At 45.9% G+C, this 21,877-nt stretch overlaps 9 non-coding genes across 9 annotated transcripts; all 9 read left to right on the top strand.

Moving 5' to 3' along the window:
* Positions 1-294: 294 nt before the first annotated feature.
* trnag-gcc (transfer RNA glycine (anticodon GCC)) lies at positions 295-365 on the top strand. Its single transcript has one exon. It is a non-coding gene; the product is annotated as a tRNA-Gly (tRNA).
* A 2,056-nt stretch (positions 366-2,421) lies between these two features.
* On the top strand, positions 2,422-2,492 carry trnag-gcc (transfer RNA glycine (anticodon GCC)). Its single transcript has one exon. It is a non-coding gene; the product is annotated as a tRNA-Gly (tRNA).
* Positions 2,493-4,548: 2,056 nt separating this feature from the next.
* Positions 4,549-4,619, top strand: trnag-gcc (transfer RNA glycine (anticodon GCC)). The gene has a single exon. It is a non-coding gene; the product is annotated as a tRNA-Gly (tRNA).
* A 2,056-nt stretch (positions 4,620-6,675) lies between these two features.
* Positions 6,676-6,746, top strand: trnag-gcc (transfer RNA glycine (anticodon GCC)). The gene has a single exon. It is a non-coding gene; the product is annotated as a tRNA-Gly (tRNA).
* Positions 6,747-13,061: 6,315 nt separating this feature from the next.
* trnag-gcc (transfer RNA glycine (anticodon GCC)) lies at positions 13,062-13,132 on the top strand. The gene has a single exon. It is a non-coding gene; the product is annotated as a tRNA-Gly (tRNA).
* A 2,056-nt stretch (positions 13,133-15,188) lies between these two features.
* trnag-gcc (transfer RNA glycine (anticodon GCC)) lies at positions 15,189-15,259 on the top strand. The gene has a single exon. It is a non-coding gene; the product is annotated as a tRNA-Gly (tRNA).
* A 2,064-nt stretch (positions 15,260-17,323) lies between these two features.
* On the top strand, positions 17,324-17,394 carry trnag-gcc (transfer RNA glycine (anticodon GCC)). The gene has a single exon. It is a non-coding gene; the product is annotated as a tRNA-Gly (tRNA).
* Positions 17,395-19,450: 2,056 nt separating this feature from the next.
* On the top strand, positions 19,451-19,521 carry trnag-gcc (transfer RNA glycine (anticodon GCC)). Its single transcript has one exon. It is a non-coding gene; the product is annotated as a tRNA-Gly (tRNA).
* A 2,061-nt stretch (positions 19,522-21,582) lies between these two features.
* Positions 21,583-21,653, top strand: trnag-gcc (transfer RNA glycine (anticodon GCC)). Its single transcript has one exon. It is a non-coding gene; the product is annotated as a tRNA-Gly (tRNA).
* The last annotated feature ends 224 nt before the right edge of the window (positions 21,654-21,877 follow it).

The following is a 21,877-nucleotide window of genomic DNA, read 5'->3' as shown; positions in this document are numbered from 1 at the left end:
TAATTATGTAATTTTTGAGCAGCTAAACAACGTTGGAAGGAAACTCCCACGGGACGTAGAAAAGTGCAAAATCTTAGCTCTACCGAGAGCTCATGCACCTGAGAGGTTAACCCTGTGTTTCTCTGTCCACAGATCTTCCAGGACCTTCGAAGTGTTTCCAGCATTTAATCAACAATTCCAGATGCAGTATCTGCTGCATATTGCTTTTTATGTTAACGCAGTGTCCCCGCTTGTATTAACAAAAGTCAAAAATAAATTGTAGCTACCAGAAAATAGAATCGATTAAGTCGGCGTGCATTGGTGGTTCAGGGGTAGAATTCTCGCCTGCCACGCGGGAGACCCGGGTTCGATTCCCGGCCAATGCAGGCTAATTTTTTTAACAACTCATTTCATAGCAAACACATCACATGAGCATAAATAATTTATTAGCTGTACCTGTGCAATGGATCAAGGGTATGAATGTTCTGCTCCTGTTCCTGTGCAACAGCTTTGAGGGGCTGAATGGCATCCTGTTCCTGTGTAACAGGCTCGATTCTTACTCTGACAGACATTGCATTGCTCACTTCCTCGTTAGTCTCGTTGTGAGTATCCCCGCCTGTCACGCGGGAGACCGGGGTGAAATTCCCCGACGAGAAGGAATTTTAACATCCCCAATTTTAAACGTTTTGGCAGCACCTTAAAGCGCTCCTTGGAAAAGATCAACAGCGAAATATTGAACCTAAATCAATTTTAAACGGTGAGGAACTGCATAAAAACCTCCTTCATCAATTCCTCGTTAGCATAGTGTTCTCCTTCTGTTTGTCTTTTGTGCGGGGCACTGCGGAACGAGAGAGGACAGGGAAATGCAGATAACAGCGGGAGAAAGCACGTCTGATCTTTCAAGTGGACAGCACTGGCACGATTGGCCGAATGGCCTCACACTGTACTGCACGCCTCCATAAATCATATGGATATCTGAGACATACTCACACAAAGTGAGCACACATCTGTGTTCGTGCATATGTTTGAGTCTTTGTCTCAAGCAGTGCATTACTGTTTCCTCTGTATTGTCCTTGATATTTTGATGCTGATTATTCAATATCCCGACGGCTTTTCTCTGACTGTGTATCTCTGAGAAAAGCACAGAAGCAAATAAATTTCAGGTGGACGCCTACACGCACTTGATGCTATGGTTTCCTGAACATGTCCTTTGTGATCTCGCCTAAAAAATGTCATCATGTACGAAAAGTTTGCCTGGCGTGAAAGTGACCTGAATTTCAAAGCAGCAAGGAGGAAAGACTGCCTTGTTCTGCTTGCTGGCAGGCCATTTCTCACAGCTTCCCTGGTGGTCTAGTGGATAGGATTCGGCGCTTTCACCGCCGTCGACCCGGGTTCGATTCCCGGTCAGATGGAACCAGTGCGTCGTCTGGGTGTTTGAAATGCCAGCAATCAAAACACCCGCGCGAAACAATGCTTGCACCTCATCAACCTTTCAATTTTCCACACCGCTGCTGTTGCCTCAACAGTCAGCAGCGCATCATTCGGTACCGAGGTGCAGCATTCGCTTCCTTGTGTCTGAACTGTCACGGTTATTATCCGTCTTCCATGTATTATTTTGCCGACTGCATCTCCCTAACAAACTTAGCTGATCACAGCACGGCTATCAGTCAACTCATTGCCAGTGTGAAAAATGCCACATTAGCAACGTGTGCAAGACTCGAATGACAGAGTTACTGGGCCGTCATAACTTATCCTGATATTCATGAGGCCTTAACATTCGCTGCATAAGACAATTCTACCTCTGGTTACCTTCCCTCCTGCCATTGGAAAACGTTTGTCTTTATTTCCTCTATCAAAACCCATTGTAATTTTGCAAGCCTCTATTAAATTTCCTCTTAGCCTCCAGAGGAAAGCAATCCCAGCTTCTCCACACTATCCCTCGGGCCACACTGTAAGACGTCAAACGGGTTCTGTATGTCTGATAGACATATATTTCAGCTACAGGGGAGTCAAAGGTTATGGGGAACGGGCGGCAAAGTTGCGTTGTGTCGAAGATCTCATCAGCCACGAACTTTTTAAATGGCGGGCTCGAGGGGCCGAATGGCCCAATCCTGCTCCTATTTTTTCTTTTGGGGAAGGTTAGTTTCTTAATTATGTAATTTTTGAGCAGCTAAACAACGTTGGAAGGAAACTCCCACGGGACGTAGAAAAGTGCAAAATCTTAGCTCTACCGAGAGCTCATGCACCTGAGAGGTTAACCCTGTGTTTCTCTGTCCACAGATCTTCCAGGACCTTCGAAGTGTTTCCAGCATTTAATCAACAATTCCAGATGCAGTATCTGCTGCATATTGCTTTTTATGTTAACGCAGTGTCCCCGCTTGTATTAACAAAAGTCAAAAATAAATTGTAGCTACCAGAAAATAGAATCGATTAAGTCGGCGTGCATTGGTGGTTCAGGGGTAGAATTCTCGCCTGCCACGCGGGAGACCCGGGTTCGATTCCCGGCCAATGCAGGCTAATTTTTTTAACAACTCATTTCATAGCAAACACATCACATGAGCATAAATAATTTATTAGCTGTACCTGTGCAATGGATCAAGGGTATGAATGTTCTGCTCCTGTTCCTGTGCAACAGCTTTGAGGGGCTGAATGGCATCCTGTTCCTGTGTAACAGGCTCGATTCTTACTCTGACAGACATTGCATTGCTCACTTCCTCGTTAGTCTCGTTGTGAGTATCCCCGCCTGTCACGCGGGAGACCGGGGTGAAATTCCCCGACGAGAAGGAATTTTAACATCCCCAATTTTAAACGTTTTGGCAGCACCTTAAAGCGCTCCTTGGAAAAGATCAACAGCGAAATATTGAACCTAAATCAATTTTAAACGGTGAGGAACTGCATAAAAACCTCCTTCATCAATTCCTCGTTAGCATAGTGTTCTCCTTCTGTTTGTCTTTTGTGCGGGGCACTGCGGAACGAGAGAGGACAGGGAAATGCAGATAACAGCGGGAGAAAGCACGTCTGATCTTTCAAGTGGACAGCACTGGCACGATTGGCCGAATGGCCTCACACTGTACTGCACGCCTCCATAAATCATATGGATATCTGAGACATACTCACACAAAGTGAGCACACATCTGTGTTCGTGCATATGTTTGAGTCTTTGTCTCAAGCAGTGCATTACTGTTTCCTCTGTATTGTCCTTGATATTTTGATGCTGATTATTCAATATCCCGACGGCTTTTCTCTGACTGTGTATCTCTGAGAAAAGCACAGAAGCAAATAAATTTCAGGTGGACGCCTACACGCACTTGATGCTATGGTTTCCTGAACATGTCCTTTGTGATCTCGCCTAAAAAATGTCATCATGTACGAAAAGTTTGCCTGGCGTGAAAGTGACCTGAATTTCAAAGCAGCAAGGAGGAAAGACTGCCTTGTTCTGCTTGCTGGCAGGCCATTTCTCACAGCTTCCCTGGTGGTCTAGTGGATAGGATTCGGCGCTTTCACCGCCGTCGGCCCGGGTTCGATTCCCGGTCAGATGGAACCAGTGCGTCGTCTGGGTGTTTGAAATGCCAGCAATCAAAGCACCCGCGCGAAACAATGCTTGAACCTCATCAACCTTTCAATTTTCCACACCGCTGCTGTTGCCTCAACAGTCAGCAGCGCATCATTCGGTACCGAGGTGCAGCATTCGCTTCCTTGTGTCTGAACTGTCACGGTTATTATCCGTCTTCCATGTATTATTTTGCCGACTGCATCTCCCTAACAAACTTAGCTGATCACAGCACGGCTATCAGTCAACTCATTGCCAGTGTGAAAAATGCCACATTAGCAACGTGTGCAAGACTCGAATGACAGAGTTACTGGGCCGTCATAACTTATCCTGATATTCATGAGGCCTTAGCATTCGCTGCATAAGACAATTCTACCTCTGGTTACCTTCCCTCCTGCCATTGGAAAACGTTTGTCTTTATTTCCTCTATCAAAACCCATTGTAATTTTGCAAGCCTCTATTAAATTTCCTCTTAGCCTCCAGAGGAAAGCAATCCCAGCTTCTCCACACTATCCCTCGGGCCACACTGTAAGACGTCAAACGGGTTCTGTATGTCTGATAGACATATATTTCAGCTACAGGGGAGTCAAAGGTTATGGGGAACGGGCGGCAAAGTTGCGTTGTGTCGAAGATCTCATCAGCCACGAACTTTTTAAATGGCGGGCTCGAGGGGCCGAATGGCCCAATCCTGCTCCTATTTTTTCTTTTGGGGAAGGTTAGTTTATTAATTATGTAATTTTTGAGCAGCTAAACAACGTTGGAAGGAAACTCCCACGGGACGTAGAAAAGTGCAAAATCTTAGCTCTACCGAGAGCTCATGCACCTGAGAGGTTAACCCTGTGTTTCTCTGTCCACAGATCTTCCAGGACCTTCGAAGTGTTTCAAGCATTTAATCAACAATTCCAGATGCAGTATCTGCTGCATATTGCTTTTTATGTTAACGCAGTGTCCCCGCTTGTATTAACAAAAGTCAAAAATAAATTGTAGCTACCAGAAAATAGAATCGATTAAGTCGGCGTGCATTGGTGGTTCAGGGGTAGAATTCTCGCCTGCCACGCGGGAGACCCGGGTTCGATTCCCGGCCAATGCAGGCTAATTTTTTTAACAACTCATTTCATAGCAAACACATCACATGAGCATAAATAATTTATTAGCTGTACCTGTGCAATGGATCAAGGGTATGAATGTTCTGCTCCTGTTCCTGTGCAACAGCTTTCAGGGGCTGAATGGCATCCTGTTCCTGTGTAACAGGCTCGATTCTTACTCTGACAGACACTACATTGCTCACTTCCTCGTTAGTCTCGTTGTGAGTATCCCCGCCTGTCACGCGGGAGACCGGGGTGAAATTCCCCGACGGGAAGGAATTTTAACATCCCCAATTTTAAACGTTTTGGCAGCACCTTAAAGCGCTCCTTGGAAAAGATCAACAGCGAAAGATTGAACCTAAAACAATTTTAAACGGTGAGGAACTGCATAAAAACCTCCTGCATCAATTCCTCGTTAGCATAGTGTTCTCCTTCTGTTTGTCTTTTGTGCGGGGCACTGCGGAACGAGAGAGGACAGGGAAATGCAGATAACAGCGGGAGAAAGCACGTCTGATCTTTCAAGTGGACAGCACTGGCACGATTGGCCGAATGGCCTCACACTGTACTGCACGCCTCCATAAATCATATGGATATCTGAGACATACTCACACAAAGTGAGCACACATCTGTGTTCGTGCATATGTTTGAGTCTTTGTCTCAAGCAGTGCATTACTGTTTCCTCTGTATTGTCCTTGATATTTTGATGCTGATTATTCAATATCCCGACGGCTTTTCTCTGACTGTGTATCTCTGAGAAAAGCACAGAAGCAAATAGATTTCAGGTGGACGCCTACACGCACTTGATGCTATGGTTTCCTGAACATGTCCTTTGTGATCTCGCCTAAAAAATGTCATCTTGTACGAAAAGTTTGCCTGGCGTGAAAGTGACCTGAATTTCAAAGCAGCAAGGAGGAAAGACTGCCTTGTTCTGCTTGCTGGCAGGCCGTTTCTCACAGCTTCCCTGGTGGTCTAGTGGATAGGATTCGGCGCTTTCACCGCCGTCGGCCCGGGTTCGATTCCCGGTCAGATGGAACCAGTGCGTCGTCTGGGTGTTTGAAATGCCAGCAATCAAAGCACCCGCGCGAAACAATGCTTGCACCTCATCAACCTTTCAATTTTCCACACCGCTGCTGTTGCCTCAACAGTCAGCAGCGCATCATTCGGTACCAAGGTGCAGCATTCGCTTCCTTGTGTCTGAACTGTCACGGTTATTATCCGTCTTCCATGTATTATTTTGCCGACTGCATCTCCCTAACAAACTTAGCTGATCACAGCACGGCTATCAGTCAACTCATTGACAGTGTGAAAAATGCCACATTAGCAACGTGTGCAAGACTCGAATGACAGAGTTACTGGGCCGTCATAACTTATCCTGATATTCATGAGGCCTTAACATTCGCTGCATAAGACAATTCTACCTCTGGTTACCTTCCCTCCTGCCATTGGAAAACGTTTGTCTTTATTTCCTCTATCAAAACCCATTGTAATTTTGCAAGCCTCTATTAAATTTCCTCTTAGCCTCCAGAGGAAAGCAATCCCAGCTTCTCCACACTATCCCTCGGGCCACACTGTAAGACGTCAAACGGGTTCTGTATGTCTGATAGACATATATTTCAGCTACAGGGGAGTCAAAGGTTATGGGGAACGGGCGGCAAAGTTGCGTTGTGTCGAAGATCTCATCAGCCACGAACTTTTTAAATGTCGGGCTCGAGGGGCCGAATGGCCCAATCCTGCTACTATTTTTTCTTTTGGGGAAGGTTAGTTTCTTAATTATGTAATTTTTGAGCAGCTAAACAACGTTGGAAGGAAACTCCCACGGGACGTAGAAAAGTGCAAAATCTTAGCTCTACCGAGAGCTCATGCACCTGAGAGGTTAACCCTGTGTTTCTCTGTCCACAGATCTTCCAGGACCTTCGAAGTGTTTCCAGCATTTAATCAACAATTCCAGATGCAGTATCTGCTGCATATTGCTTTTTATGTTAACGCAGTGTCCCCGCTTGTATTAACAAAAGTCAAAAATAAATTGTAGCTACCAGAAAATAGAATCGATTAAGTCGGCGTGCATTGGTGGTTCAGGGGTAGAATTCTCGCCTGCCACGCGGGAGACCCGGGTTCGATTCCCGGCCAATGCAGGCTAATTTTTTTAACAACTCATTTCATAGCAAACACATCACATGAGCATAAATAATTTATTAGCTGTACCTGTGCAATGGATCAAGGGTATGAATGTTCTGCTCCTGTTCCTGTGCAACAGCTTTGAGGGGCTGAATGGCATCCTGTTCCTGTGTAACAGGCTCGATTCTTACTCTGACAGACATTGCATTGCTCACTTCCTCGTTAGTCTCGTTGTGAGTATCCCCGCCTGTCACGCGGGAGACCGGGGTGAAATTCCCCGACGAGAAGGAATTTTAACATCCCCAATTTTAAACGTTTTGGCAGCACCTTAAAGCGCTCCTTGGAAAAGATCAACAGCGAAATATTGAACCTAAATCAATTTTAAACGGTGAGGAACTGCATAAAAACCTCCTTCATCAATTCCTCGTTAGCATAGTGTTCTCCTTCTGTTTGTCTTTTGTGCGGGGCACTGCGGAACGAGAGAGGACAGGGAAATGCAGATAACAGCGGGAGAAAGCACGTCTGATCTTTCAAGTGGACAGCACTGGCACGATTGGCCGAATGGCCTCACACTGTACTGCACGCCTCCATAAATCATATGGATATCTGAGACATACTCACACAAAGTGAGCACACATCTGTGTTCGTGCATATGTTTGAGTCTTTGTCTCAAGCAGTGCATTACTGTTTCCTCTGTATTGTCCTTGATATTTTGATGCTGATTATTCAATATCCCGACGGCTTTTCTCTGACTGTGTATCTCTGAGAAAAGCACAGAAGCAAATAAATTTCAGGTGGACGCCTACACGCACTTGATGCTATGGTTTCCTGAACATGTCCTTTGTGATCTCGCCTAAAAAATGTCATCATGTACGAAAAGTTTGCCTGGCGTGAAAGTGACCTGAATTTCAAAGCAGCAAGGAGGAAAGACTGCCTTGTTCTGCTTGCTGGCAGGCCGTTTCTCACAGCTTCCCTGGTGGTCTAGTGGATAGGATTCGGCGCTTTCACCGCCGTCGGCCCGGGTTCGATTCCCGGTCAGATGGAACCAGTGCGTCGTCTGGGTGTTTGAAATGCCAGCAATCAAAGCACCCGCGCGAAACAATGCTTGCACCTCATCAACCTTTCAATTTTCCACACCGCTGCTGTTGCCTCAACAGTCAGCAGCGCATCATTCGGTACCGAGGTGCAGCATTCGCTTCCTTGTGTCTGAACTGTCACGGTTATTATCCGTCTTCCATGTATTATTTTGCCGACTGCATCTCCCTAACAAACTTAGCTGATCACAGCACGGCTATCAGTCAACTCATTGCCAGTGTGAAAAATGCCACATTAGCAACGTGTGCAAGACTCGAATGACAGAGTTACTGGGCCGTCATAACTTATCCTGATATTCATGAGGCCTTAACATTCGCTGCATAAGACAATTCTACCTCTGGTTACCTTCCCTCCTGCCATTGGAAAACGTTTGTCTTTATTTCCTCTATCAAAACCCATTGTAATTTTGCAAGCCTCTATTAAATTTCCTCTTAGCCTCCAGAGGAAAGCAATCCCAGCTTCTCCACACTATCCCTCGGGCCACACTGTAAGACGTCAAACGGGTTCTGTATGTCTGATAGACATATATTTCAGCTACAGGGGAGTCAAAGGTTATGGGGAACGGGCGGCAAAGTTGCGTTGTGTCGAAGATCTCATCAGCCACGAACTTTTTAAATGGCGGGCTCGAGGGGCCGAATGGCCCAATCCTGCTCCTATTTTTTCTTTTGGGGAAGGTTAGTTTCTTAATTATGTAATTTTTGAGCAGCTAAACAACGTTGGAAGGAAACTCCCACGGGACGTAGAAAAGTGCAAAATCTTAGCTCTACCGAGAGCTCATGCACCTGAGAGGTTAACCCTGTGTTTCTCTGTCCACAGATCTTCCAGGACCTTCGAAGTGTTTCCAGCATTTAATCAACAATTCCAGATGCAGTATCTGCTGCATATTGCTTTTTATGTTAACGCAGTGTCCCCGCTTGTATTAACAAAAGTCAAAAATAAATTGTAGCTACCAGAAAATAGAATCGATTAAGTCGGCGTGCATTGGTGGTTCAGGGGTAGAATTCTCGCCTGCCACGCTGGAGACCCGGGTTCGATTCCCGGCCAATGCAGGCTAATTTTTTTAACAACTCATTTCATAGCAAACACATCACATGAGCATAAATAATTTATTAGCTGTACCTGTGCAATGGATCAAGGGTATGAATGTTCTGCTCCTGTTCCTGTGCAACAGCTTTGAGGGGCTGAATGGCATCCTGTTCCTGTGTAACAGGCTCGATTCTTACTCTGACAGACATTGCATTGCTCACTTCCTCGTTAGTCTCGTTGTGAGTATCCCCGCCTGTCACGCGGGAGACCGGGGTGAAATTCCCCGACGAGAAGGAATTTTAACATCCCCAATTTTAAACGTTTTGGCAGCACCTTAAAGCGCTCCTTGGAAAAGATCAACAGCGAAATATTGAACCTAAATCAATTTTAAACGGTGAGGAACTGCATAAAAACCTCCTTCATCAATTCCTCGTTAGCATAGTGTTCTCCTTCTGTTTGTCTTTTGTGCGGGGCACTGCGGAACGAGAGAGGACAGGGAAATGCAGATAACAGCGGGAGAAAGCACGTCTGATCTTTCAAGTGGACAGCACTGGCACGATTGGCCGAATGGCCTCACACTGTACTGCACGCCTCCATAAATCATATGGATATCTGAGACATACTCACACAAAGTGAGCACACATCTGTGTTCGTGCATATGTTTGAGTCTTTGTCTCAAGCAGTGCATTACTGTTTCCTCTGTATTGTCCTTGATATTTTGATGCTGATTATTCAATATCCCGACGGCTTTTCTCTGACTGTGTATCTCTGAGAAAAGCACAGAAGCAAATAAATTTCAGGTGGACGCCTACACGCACTTGATGCTATGGTTTCCTGAACATGTCCTTTGTGATCTCGCCTAAAAAATGTCATCATGTGCGAAAAGTTTGCCTGGCGTGAAAGTGACCTGAATTTCAAAGCAGCAAGGAGGAAAGACTGCCTTGTTCTGCTTGCTGGCAGGCCATTTCTCACAGCTTCCCTGGTGGTCTAGTGGATAGGATTCGGCGCTTTCACCGCCGTCGGCCCGGGTTCGATTCCCGGTCAGATGGAACCAGTGCGTCGTCTGGGTGTTTGAAATGCCAGCAATCAAAGCACCCGCGCGAAACAATGCTTGAACCTCATCAACCTTTCAATTTTCCACACCGCTGCTGTTGCCTCAACAGTCAGCAGCGCATCATTCGGTACCGAGGTGCAGCATTCGCTTCCTTGTGTCTGAACTGTCACGGTTATTATCCGTCTTCCATGTATTATTTTGCCGACTGCATCTCCCTAACAAACTTAGCTGATCACAGCACGGCTATCAGTCAACTCATTGCCAGTGTGAAAAATGCCACATTAGCAACGTGTGCAAGACTCGAATGACAGAGTTACTGGGCCGTCATAACTTATCCTGATATTCATGAGGCCTTAACATTCGCTGCATAAGACAATTCTACCTCTGGTTACCTTCCCTCCTGCCATTGGAAAACGTTTGTCTTTATTTCCTCTATCAAAACCCATTGTAATTTTGCAAGCCTCTATTAAATTTCCTCTTAGCCTCCAGAGGAAAGCAATCCCAGCTTCTCCACACTATCCCTCGGGCCACACTGTAAGACGTCAAACGGGTTCTGTATGTCTGATAGACATATATTTCAGCTACAGGGGAGTCAAAGGTTATGGGGAACGGGCGGCAAAGTTGCGTTGTGTCGAAGATCTCATCAGCCACGAACTTTTTAAATGGCGGGCTCGAGGGGCCGAATGGCCCAATCCTGCTCCTATTTTTTCTTTTGGGGAAGGTTAGTTTCTTAATTATGTAATTTTTGAGCAGCTAAACAACGTTGGAAGGAAACTCCCACGGGACGTAGAAAAGTGCAAAATCTTAGCTCTACCGAGAGCTCATGCACCTGAGAGGTTAACCCTGTGTTTCTCTGTCCACAGATCTTCCAGGACCTTCGAAGTGTTTCCAGCATTTAATCAACAATTCCAGATGCAGTATCTGCTGCATATTGCTTTTTATGTTAACGCAGTGTCCCCGCTTGTATTAACAAAAGTCAAAAATAAATTGTAGCTACCAGAAAATAGAATCGATTAAGTCGGCGTGCATTGGTGGTTCAGGGGTAGAATTCTCTCCTGCCACGCGGGAGACCCGGGTTCGATTCCCGGCCAATGCAGGCTAATTTTTTTAACAACTCATTTCATAGCAAACACATCACATGAGCATAAATAATTTATTAGCTGTACCTGTGCAATGGATCAAGGGTATGAATGTTCTGCTCCTGTTCCTGTGCAACAGCTTTGAGGGGCTGAATGGCATCCTGTTCCTGTGTAACAGGCTCGATTCTTACTCTGACAGACATTGCATTGCTCACTTCCTCGTTAGTCTCGTTGTGAGTATCCCCGCCTGTCACGCGGGAGACCGGGGTGAAATTCCCCGACGGGAAGGAATTTTAACATCCCCAATTTTAAACGTTTTGGCAGCACCTTAAAGCGCTCCTTGGAAAAGATCAACAGCGAAAGATTGAACCTAAAACAATTTTAAACGGTGAGGAACTGCATAAAAACCTCCTGCATCAATTCCTCGTTAGCATAGTGTTCTCCTTCTGTTTGTCTTTTGTGCGGGGCACTGCGGAACGAGAGAGGACAGGGAAATGCAGATAACAGCGGGAGAAAGCACGTCTGATCTTTCAAGTGGACAGCACTGGCACGATTGGCCGAATGGCCTCACACTGTACTGCACGCCTCCCTGAATCATATGGATATCTGAGACATACTCACACAAAGTGAGCACACATCTGTGTTCGTGCATATGTTTGAGTCTTTGTCTCAAGCAGTGCATTACTGTTTCCTCTGTATTGTCCTTGATATTTTGATGCTGATTATTCAATATCCCGACGGCTTTTCTCTGACTGTGTATCTCTGAGAAAAGCACAGAAGCAAATAGATTTCAGGTGGACGCCTACACGCACTTGATGCTATGGTTTCCTGAACATGTCCTTTGTGATCTCGCCTAAAAAATGTCATCTTGTACGAAAAGTTTGCCTGGCGTGAAAGTGACCTGAATTTCAAAGCAGCAAGGAGGAAAGACTGCCTTGTTCTGCTTGCTGGCAGGCCGTTTCTCACAGCTTCCCTGGTGGTCTAGTGGATAGGATTCGGCGCATTCACCGCCGCGGCCTGGGTTCGATTCCCGGTCAGGGAACCAGTGCGTCGTCTGGGTGTTTGAAATGCCAGCAATCAAAGCACCCGCGCGAAACAATGCTTGCACCTCATCAACCTTTCAAATTTCCACACCGCTGCTGTTGCCTGAACAGTCAGCAGCGCATCATTCGGTACCGTGGTGTAGCATTCGCCTCCTTGCCTCACAGTGTCAGAACTGTCACGGTTATTATCCGTCTTCCATGTATTATTTTGCCGACTGCATCTCCCTAACAAACTTAGCTGATCACAGCACGGCTATCAGTCAACTCATTGCCAGTGTGAAAAATGCCACATTAGCAACGTGTGCAAGACTCGAATGACAGAGTTACTGGGCCGTCATAACTTATCCTGATATTCATGAGGCCTTAGCATTCGCTGCATAAGACAATTCTACCTCTGGTTACCTTCCCTCCTGCCATTGGAAAACGTTTGTCTTTATTTCCTCTATCAAAACCCATTGTAATTTTGCAAGCCTCTATTAAATTTCCTCTTAGCCTCCAGAGGAAAGCAATCCCAGCTTCTCCACACTATCCCTCGGGCCACACTGTAAGACGTCAAACGGGTTCTGTATGTCTGATAGACATATATTTCAGCTACAGGGGAGTCAAAGGTTATGGGGAACGGGCGGCAAAGTTGCGTTGTGTCGAAGATCTCATCAGCCACGAACTTTTTAAATGGCGGGCTCGAGGGGCCGAATGGCCCAATCCTGCTCCTATTTTTTCTTTTGGGGAAGGTTAGTTTATTAATTATGTAATTTTTGAGCAGCTAAACAACGTTGGAAGGAAACTCCCACGGGACGTAGAAAAGTGCAAAATCTTAGCTCTACCGAGAGCTCATGCACCTGAGAGGTTAACCCTGTGTTTCTCTGTCCACAGATCTTCCAGGACCTTCGAAGTGTTTCAAGCATTTAATCAACAATTCCAGATGCAGTATCTGCTGCATATTGCTTTTTATGTTAACGCAGTGTCCCCGCTTGTATTAACAAAAGTCAAAAATAAATTGTAGCTACCAGAAAATAGAATCGATTAAGTCGGCGTGCATTGGTGGTTCAGGGGTAGAATTCTCGCCTGCCACGCGGGAGACCCGGGTTCGATTCCCGGCCAATGCAGGCTAATTTTTTTAACAACTCATTTCATAGCAAACACATCACATGAGCATAAATAATTTATTAGCTGTACCTGTGCAATGGATCAAGGGTATGAATGTTCTGCTCCTGTTCCTGTGCAACAGCTTTGAGGGGCTGAATGGCATCCTGTTCCTGTGTAACAGGCTCGATTCTTACTCTGACAGACATTGCATTGCTCACTTCCTCGTTAGTCTCGTTGTGAGTATCCCCGCCTGTCACGCGGGAGACCGGGGTGAAATTCCCCGACGGGAAGGAATTTTAACATCCCCAATTTTAAACGTTTTGGCAGCACCTTAAAGCGCTCCTTGGAAAAGATCAACAGCGAAAGATTGAACCTAAAACAATTTTAAACGGTGAGGAACTGCATAAAAACCTCCTGCATCAATTCCTCGTTAGCATAGTGTTCTCCTTCTGTTTGTCTTTTGTGCGGGGCACTGCGGAACGAGAGAGGACAGGGAAATGCAGATAACAGCGGGAGAAAGCACGTCTGATCTTTCAAGTGGACAGCACTGGCACGATTGGCCGAATGAGCTCACACTGTACTGCACGCCTCCATAAATCATATGGATATCTGAGACATACTCACACAAAGTGAGCACACATCTGTGTTCGTGCATATGTTTGAGTCTTTGTCTCAAGCAGTGCATTACTGTTTCCTCTGTATTGTCCTTGATATTTTGATGCTGATTATTCAATATCCCGACGGCTTTTCTCTGACTGTGTATCTCTGAGAAAAGCACAGAAGCAAATAGATTTCAGGTGGACGCCTACACGCACTTGATGCTATGGTTTCCTGAACATGTCCTTTGTGATCTCGCCTAAAAAATGTCATCTTGTACGAAAAGTTTGCCTGGCGTGAAAGTGACCTGAATTTCAAAGCAGCAAGGAGGAAAGACTGCCTTGTTCTGCTTGCTGGCAGGCCGTTTCTCACAGCTTCCCTGGTGGTCTAGTGGATAGGATTCGGCGCTTTCACCGCCGTCGGCCCGGGTTCGATTCCCGGTCAGATGGAACCAGTGCGTCGTCTGGGTGTTTGAAATGCCAGCAATCAAAGCACCCGCGCGAAACAATGCTTGCACCTCATCAACCTTTCAATTTTCCACACCGTTGCTGTTGCCTCAACAGTCAGCAGCGCATCATTCGGTACCAAGGTGCAGCATTCGCTTCCTTGTGTCTGAACTGTCACGGTTATTATCCGTCTTCCATGTATTATTTTGCCGACTGCATCTCCCTAACAAACTTAGCTGATCACAGCACGGCTATCAGTCAACTCATTGCCAGTGTGAAAAATGCCACATTAGCAACGTGTGCAAGACTCGAATGACAGAGTAACTGGGCCGTGATAACTTATCCTGATATTCATGAGGCCTTAACATTCGCTGCATAAGACAATTCTACCTCTGGTTACCATCCCTCCTGCCATTGGAAAGCGTCTGTCTTTATTTCCTCTATCAAAACCCATTGTAATTTTGCAAGCTTCAATTAAATTTCCTCTTAGCCTCCAGAGGAAAGCAATCCCAGCTTCTCCACACTATCCCTTGGGCCACACTGTAAGACGTCAAACGGGTTCTGTATGTCTGATAGACATATATTTCAGCTACAGGGGAGTCAAAGGTTATGGGGAACGGGCGGCAAAGTTGCGTTGTGTCGAAGATCTCATCAGCCACGAAGTTTTTAAGTGGCGGGCTCGAGGGGCCGAATGGCCCAATCCTGCTCCTATTTTTTCTTTTGGGGAAGGTTAGTTTCTTAATTATGTAATTTTTGAGCAGCTAAACAACGTTGGAAGGAAACTCCCACGGGACGTAGATAAGTGCAAAATCTTAGCTCTACCGAGAGCTCATGCAGCTGAGAGGTTAACCCTGTGTTTCTCTGTCCACAGATCTTCCAGGACCTTCGAAGTGTTTCCAGCATTTAATCAACAATTCCAGATGCAGTATCTGCTGCATATTGCTTTTTATGTTAACGCAGTGTCCCCGCTTGTATTAACAAAAGTCAAAAATAAATTGTAGCTACCAGAAAATAGAATCGATTAAGTCGGCGTGCATTGGTGGTTCAGGGGTAGAATTCTCGCCTGCCACGCGGGAGACCCGGGTTCGATTCCCGGCCAATGCAGGCTAATTTTTTTAACAACTCATTTCATAGCAAACACATCACATGAGCATAAATAATTTATTAGCTGTACCTGTGCAATGGATCAAGGGTATGAATGTTCTGCTCCTGTTCCTGTGCAACAGCTTTGAGGGGCTGAATGGCATCCTGTTCCTGTGTAACAGGCTCGATTCTTACTCTGACAGACATTGCATTGCTCACTTCCTCGTTAGTCTCGTTGTGAGTATCCCCGCCTGTCACGCGGGAGACCGGGGTGAAATTCCCCGACGGGAAGGAATTTTAACATCCCCAATTTTAAACGTTTTGGCAGCACCTTAAAGCGCTCCTTGGAAAAGATCAACAGCGAAAGATTGAACCTAAAACAATTTTAAACGGTGAGGAACTGCATAAAAACCTCCTGCATCAATTCCTCGTTAGCATAGTGTTCTCCTTCTGTTTGTCTTTTGTGCGGGGCACTGCGGAACGAGAGAGGACAGGGAAATGCAGATAACAGCGGGAGAAAGCACGTCTGATCTTTCAAGTGGACAGCACTGGCACGATTGGCCGAATGGCCTCACACTGTACTGCACGCCTCCATAAATCATATGGATATCTGAGACATACTCACACAAAGTGAGCACACATCTGTGTTCGTGCATATGTTTGAGTCTTTGTCTCAAGCAGTGCATTACTGTTTCCTCTGTATTGTCCTTGATATTTTGATGCTGATTATTCAATATCCCGACGGCTTTTCTCTGACTGTGTATCTCTGAGAAAAGCACAGAAGCAAATAGATTTCAGGTGGACGCCTACACGCACTTGATGCTATGGTTTCCTGAACATGTCCTTTGTGATCTCGCCTAAAAAATGTCATCTTGTACGAAAAGTTTGCCTGGCGTGAAAGTGACCTGAATTTCAAAGCAGCAAGGAGGAAAGACTGCCTTGTTCTGCTTGCTGGCAGGCCGTTTCTCACAGCTTCCCTGGTGGTCTAGTGGATAGGATTCGGCGCTTTCACCGCCGTCGGCCCGGGTTCGATTCCCGGTCAGATGGAACCAGTGCGTCGTCTGGGTGTTTGAAATGCCAGCAATCAAAGCACCCGCGCGAAACAATGCTTGCACCTCATCAACCTTTCAATTTTCCACACCGCTGCTGTTGCCTCAACAGTCAGCAGCGCATCATTCGGTACCGTGGTGTAGCATTCGCCTCCTTGCCTCACAGTGTCAGAACTGTCACGGTTATTATCCGTCTTCCATGTATTATTTTGCCGACTGCATCTCCCTAACAAACTTAGCTGATCACAGCACGGCTATCAGTCAACTCATTGCCAGTGTGAAAAATGCCACATTAGCAACGTGTGCAAGACTCGAATGACAGAGTTACTGGGCCGTCATAACTTATCCTGATATTCATGAGGCCTTAGCATTCGCTGCATAAGACAATTCTACCTCTGGTTACCTTCCCTCCTGCCATTGGAAAACGTTTGTCTTTATTTCCTCTATCAAAACCCATTGTAATTTTGCAAGCCTCTATCAAATTTCCTCTTAGCCTCCAGAGGAAAGCAATCCCAGCTTCTCCACACTATCCCTCGGGCCACACTGTAAGACGTCAAACGGGTTCTGTATGTCTGATAGACATATATTTCAGCTACAGGGGAGTCAAAGGTTATGGGGAACGGGCGGCAAAGTTGCGTTGTGTCGAAGATCTCATCAGCCACGAACTTTTTAAATGGCGGGCTCGAGGGGCCGAATGGCCCAATCCTGCTCCTATTTTTTCTTTTGGGGAAGGTTAGTTTATTAATTATGTAATTTTTGAGCAGCTAAACAACGTTGGAAGGAAACTCCCACGGGACGTAGAAAAGTGCAAAATCTTAGCTCTACCGAGAGCTCATGCACCTGAGAGGTTAACCCTGTGTTTCTCTGTCCACAGATCTTCCAGGACCTTCGAAGTGTTTCAAGCATTTAATCAACAATTCCAGATGCAGTATCTGCTGCATATTGCTTTTTATGTTAACGCAGTGTCCCCGCTTGTATTAACAAAAGTCAAAAATAAATTGTAGCTACCAGAAAATAGAATCGATTAAGTCGGCGTGCATTGGTGGTTCAGGGGTAGAATTCTCGCCTGCCACGCGGGAGACCCGGGTTCGATTCCCGGCCAATGCAGGCTAATTTTTTTAACAACTCATTTCATAGCAAACACATCACATGAGCATAAATAATTTATTAGCTGTACCTGTGCAATGGATCAAGGGTATGAATGTTCTGCTCCTGTTCCTGTGCAACAGCTTTGAGGGGCTGAATGGCATCCTGTTCCTGTGTAACAGGCTCGATTCTTACTCTGACAGACATTGCATTGCTCACTTCCTCGTTAGTCTCGTTGTGAGTATCCCCGCCTGTCACGCGGGAGACCGGGGTGAAATTCCCCGACGGGAAGGAATTTTAACATCCCCAATTTTAAACGTTTTGGCAGCACCTTAAAGCGCTCCTTGGAAAAGATCAACAGCGAAAGATTGAACCTAAAACAATTTTAAACGGTGAGGAACTGCATAAAAACCTCCTGCATCAATTCCTCGTTAGCATAGTGTTCTCCTTCTGTTTGTCTTTTGTGCGGGGCACTGCGGAACGAGAGAGGACAGGGAAATGCAGATAACAGCGGGAGAAAGCACGTCTGATCTTTCAAGTGGACAGCACTGGCACGATTGGCCGAATGAGCTCACACTGTACTGCACGCCTCCATAAATCATATGGATATCTGAGACATACTCACACAAAGTGAGCACACATCTGTGTTCGTGCATATGTTTGAGTCTTTGTCTCAAGCAGTGCATTACTGTTTCCTCTGTATTGTCCTTGATATTTTGATGCTGATTATTCAATATCCCGACGGCTTTTCTCTGACTGTGTATCTCTGAGAAAAGCACAGAAGCAAATAGATTTCAGGTGGACGCCTACACGCACTTGATGCTATGGTTTCCTGAACATGTCCTTTGTGATCTCGCCTAAAAAATGTCATCTTGTACGAAAAGTTTGCCTGGCGTGAAAGTGACCTGAATTTCAAAGCAGCAAGGAGGAAAGACTGCCTTGTTCTGCTTGCTGGCAGGCCGTTTCTCACAGCTTCCCTGGTGGTCTAGTGGATAGGATTCGGCGCTTTCACCGCCGTCGGCCCGGGTTCGATTCCCGGTCAGATGGAACCAGTGCGTCGTCTGGGTGTTTGAAATGCCAGCAATCAAAGCACCCGCGCGAAACAATGCTTGCACCTCATCAACCTTTCAATTTTCCACACCGTTGCTGTTGCCTCAACAGTCAGCAGCGCATCATTCGGTACCAAGGTGCAGCATTCGCTTCCTTGTGTCTGAACTGTCACGGTTATTATCCGTCTTCCATGTATTATTTTGCCGACTGCATCTCCCTAACAAACTTAGCTGATCACAGCACGGCTATCAGTCAACTCATTGCCAGTGTGAAAAATGCCACATTAGCAACGTGTGCAAGACTCGAATGACAGAGTAACTGGGCCGTGATAACTTATCCTGATATTCATGAGGCCTTAACATTCGCTGCATAAGACAATTCTACCTCTGGTTACCATCCCTCCTGCCATTGGAAAGCGTCTGTCTTTATTTCCTCTATCAAAACCCATTGTAATTTTGCAAGCTTCAATTAAATTTCCTCTTAGCCTCCAGAGGAAAGCAATCCCAGCTTCTCCACACTATCCCTTGGGCCACACTGTAAGACGTCAAACGGGTTCTGTATGTCTGATAGACATATATTTCAGCTACAGGGGAGTCAAAGGTTATGGGGAACGGGCGGCAAAGTTGCGTTGTGTCGAAGATCTCATCAGCCACGAAGTTTTTAAGTGGCGGGCTCGAGGGGCCGAATGGCCCAATCCTGCTCCTATTTTTTCTTTTGGGGAAGGTTAGTTTCTTAATTATGTAATTTTTGAGCAGCTAAACAACGTTGGAAGGAAACTCCCACGGGACGTAGATAAGTGCAAAATCTTAGCTCTACCGAGAGCTCATGCAGCTGAGAGGTTAACCCTGTGTTTCTCTGTCCACAGATCTTCCAGGACCTTCGAAGTGTTTCCAGCATTTAATCAACAATTCCAGATGCAGTATCTGCTGCATATTGCTTTTTATGTTAACGCAGTGTCCCCGCTTGTATTAACAAAAGTCAAAAATAAATTGTAGCTACCAGAAAATAGAATCGATTAAGTCGGCGTGCATTGGTGGTTCAGGGGTAGAATTCTCGCCTGCCACGCGGGAGACCCGGGTTCGATTCCCGGCCAATGCAGGCTAATTTTTTTAACAACTCATTTCATAGCAAACACATCACATGAGCATAAATAATTTATTAGCTGTACCTGTGCAATGGATCAAGGGTATGAATGTTCTGCTCCTGTTCCTGTGCAACAGCTTTGAGGGGCTGAATGGCATCCTGTTCCTGTGTAACAGGCTCGATTCTTACTCTGACACACACTACATTGCTCACTTCCTCGTTAGTCTCGTTGTGAGTATCCCCGCCTGTCACGCGGGAGACCGGGGTGAAATTCCCCGACGTGAAGGAATTTTAACATCCCCAATTTTAAACGTTTTGGCAGCACCTTAAAGCGCTCCTTGGAAAAGATCAACAGCGAAAGATTGAACCTAAAACAATTTTAAACGGTGAGGAACTGCATAAAAACCTCCTGCATCAATTCCTCGTTAGCATAGTGTTCTCCTTCTGTTTGTCTTTTGTGCGGGGCACTGCGGAACGAGAGAGGACAGGGAAATGCAGATAACAGCGGGAGAAAGCACGTCTGATCTTTCAAGTGGACAGCACTGGCACGATTGGCCGAATGGCCTCACACTGTACTGCACGCCTCCATGAATCATATGGATATCTGAGACATACTCACACAAAGTGAGCACACATCTGTGTTCGTGCCTATGTTTGAGTCGTTGTCTCAAGCAGTGCATTACTGTTTCCTCTGTATTGTCCTTGATATTTTGATGCTGATTATTCAATATCCCGACGGCTTTTCTCTGACTGTGTATCTCTGAGAAAAGCACAGAAGCAAATAGATTTCAGGTGGACGCCTACACGCACTTGATGCTATGGTTTCCTGAACATGTCCTTTGTGATCTCGCCTAAAAAATGTCATCTTGTACGAAAAGTTTGCCTGGCGTGAAAGTGACCTGAATGTCAAAGCAGCAAGGAGGAAAGACTGCCTTGTTCTGCTTGCTGGCAGGCCGTTTCTCACAGCTTCCCTGGTGGTCTAGTGGATAGGATTCGGCGCTTTCACCGCCGCGGCCTGGGTTCGATTCCCGGTCAGGGAACCAGTGCGTCGTCTGGGTGTTTGAAATGCCAGCAATCAAAGCACCCGCGCGAAACAATGCTTGCACCTCATCAACCTTTCAAATTTCCACACCGCTGCTGTTGCCTGAACAGTCAGCAGCGCATCATTCGGTACCGTGGTGTAGCATTCGCCTCCTTGCCTCACAGTGTCAGAACTGTCACGGTTATTATCCGTCTTCCATGTATTATTTTGCCGACTGCATCTCCCTAACAAACTTAGCTGATCACAGCACGGCTATCAGTCAACTCATTGCCAGTGTGAAAAATGCCACATTAGCAACGTGTGCAAGACTCGAATGACAGAGTTACTGGGCCGTCATAACTTATCCTGATATTCATGAGGCCTTAACATTCGCTGCATAAGACAATTCTACCTCTGGTTACCTTCCCTCCTGCCATTGGAAAACTTTTGTCTTTATTTCCTCTATCAAAACCCATTGTAATTTTGCAAGCCTCTATTAACTTTCCTCTTAGCCTCCAGAGGAAAGCAATCCCAGCTTCTCCACACTATCCCTCGGGCCACACTGTAAGACGTCAAACGGGTTCTGTATGTCTGATAGACATATATTTCAGCTACAGGGGAGTCAAAGGTTATGGGGAACGGGCGGCAAAGTTGCGTTGTGTCGAAGATCTCATCAGCCACGAACTTTTTAAATGGCGGGCTCGAGGGGCCGAATGGCCCAATCCTGCTCCTATTTTTTCTTTTGGGGAAGGTTAGTTTCTTAATTATGTAATTTTTGAGCAGCTAAACAACGTTGGAAGGAAACTCCCAAGGGACGTAGAAAAGTGCAAAATCTTAGCTCTACCGAGAGCTCATGCACCTGAGAGGTTAACCCTGTGTTTCTCTGTCCACAGATCTTCCAGGACCTTCGAAGTGTTTCCAGCATTTAATCAACAATTCCAGATGCAGTATCTGCTGCATATTGCTTTTTATGTTAACGCAGTGTCCCCGCTTGTATTAACAAAAGTCAAAAATAAATTGTAGCTACCAGAAAATAGAATCGATTAAGTCGGCGTGCATTGGTGGTTCAGGGGTAGAATTCTCGCCTGCCACGCGGGAGACCCGGGTTCGATTCCCGGCCAATGCAGGCTAATTTTTTTAACAACTCATTTCATAGCAAACACATCACATGAGCATCAATAATTTATTAGCTGTACCTGTGCAATGGATCAAGGGTATCAATGTTTTGCTCCTGTTCCTGTGCAACAGCTTTGAGGGGCTGAATGGCATCCTGTTCCTGTGTAACAGGCTCGATTCTTACTCTGACAGACATTGCTCACTTCCTCGTTAGTCTCGTTGTGAGTATCCCCG

The sequence above is a fragment of the Somniosus microcephalus genome, unplaced genomic scaffold (genome assembly GCF_052327205.1).
Source record: "Somniosus microcephalus isolate GS21.2 unplaced genomic scaffold, FLI_Smic_1.0 unresolved_chr8, whole genome shotgun sequence".
Lineage (NCBI taxonomy): Eukaryota > Metazoa > Chordata > Chondrichthyes > Squaliformes > Somniosidae > Somniosus > Somniosus microcephalus.
Note: the sequence above shows the minus strand (reverse complement) of the source record. Positions and strands in the feature narration are given on the sequence as shown.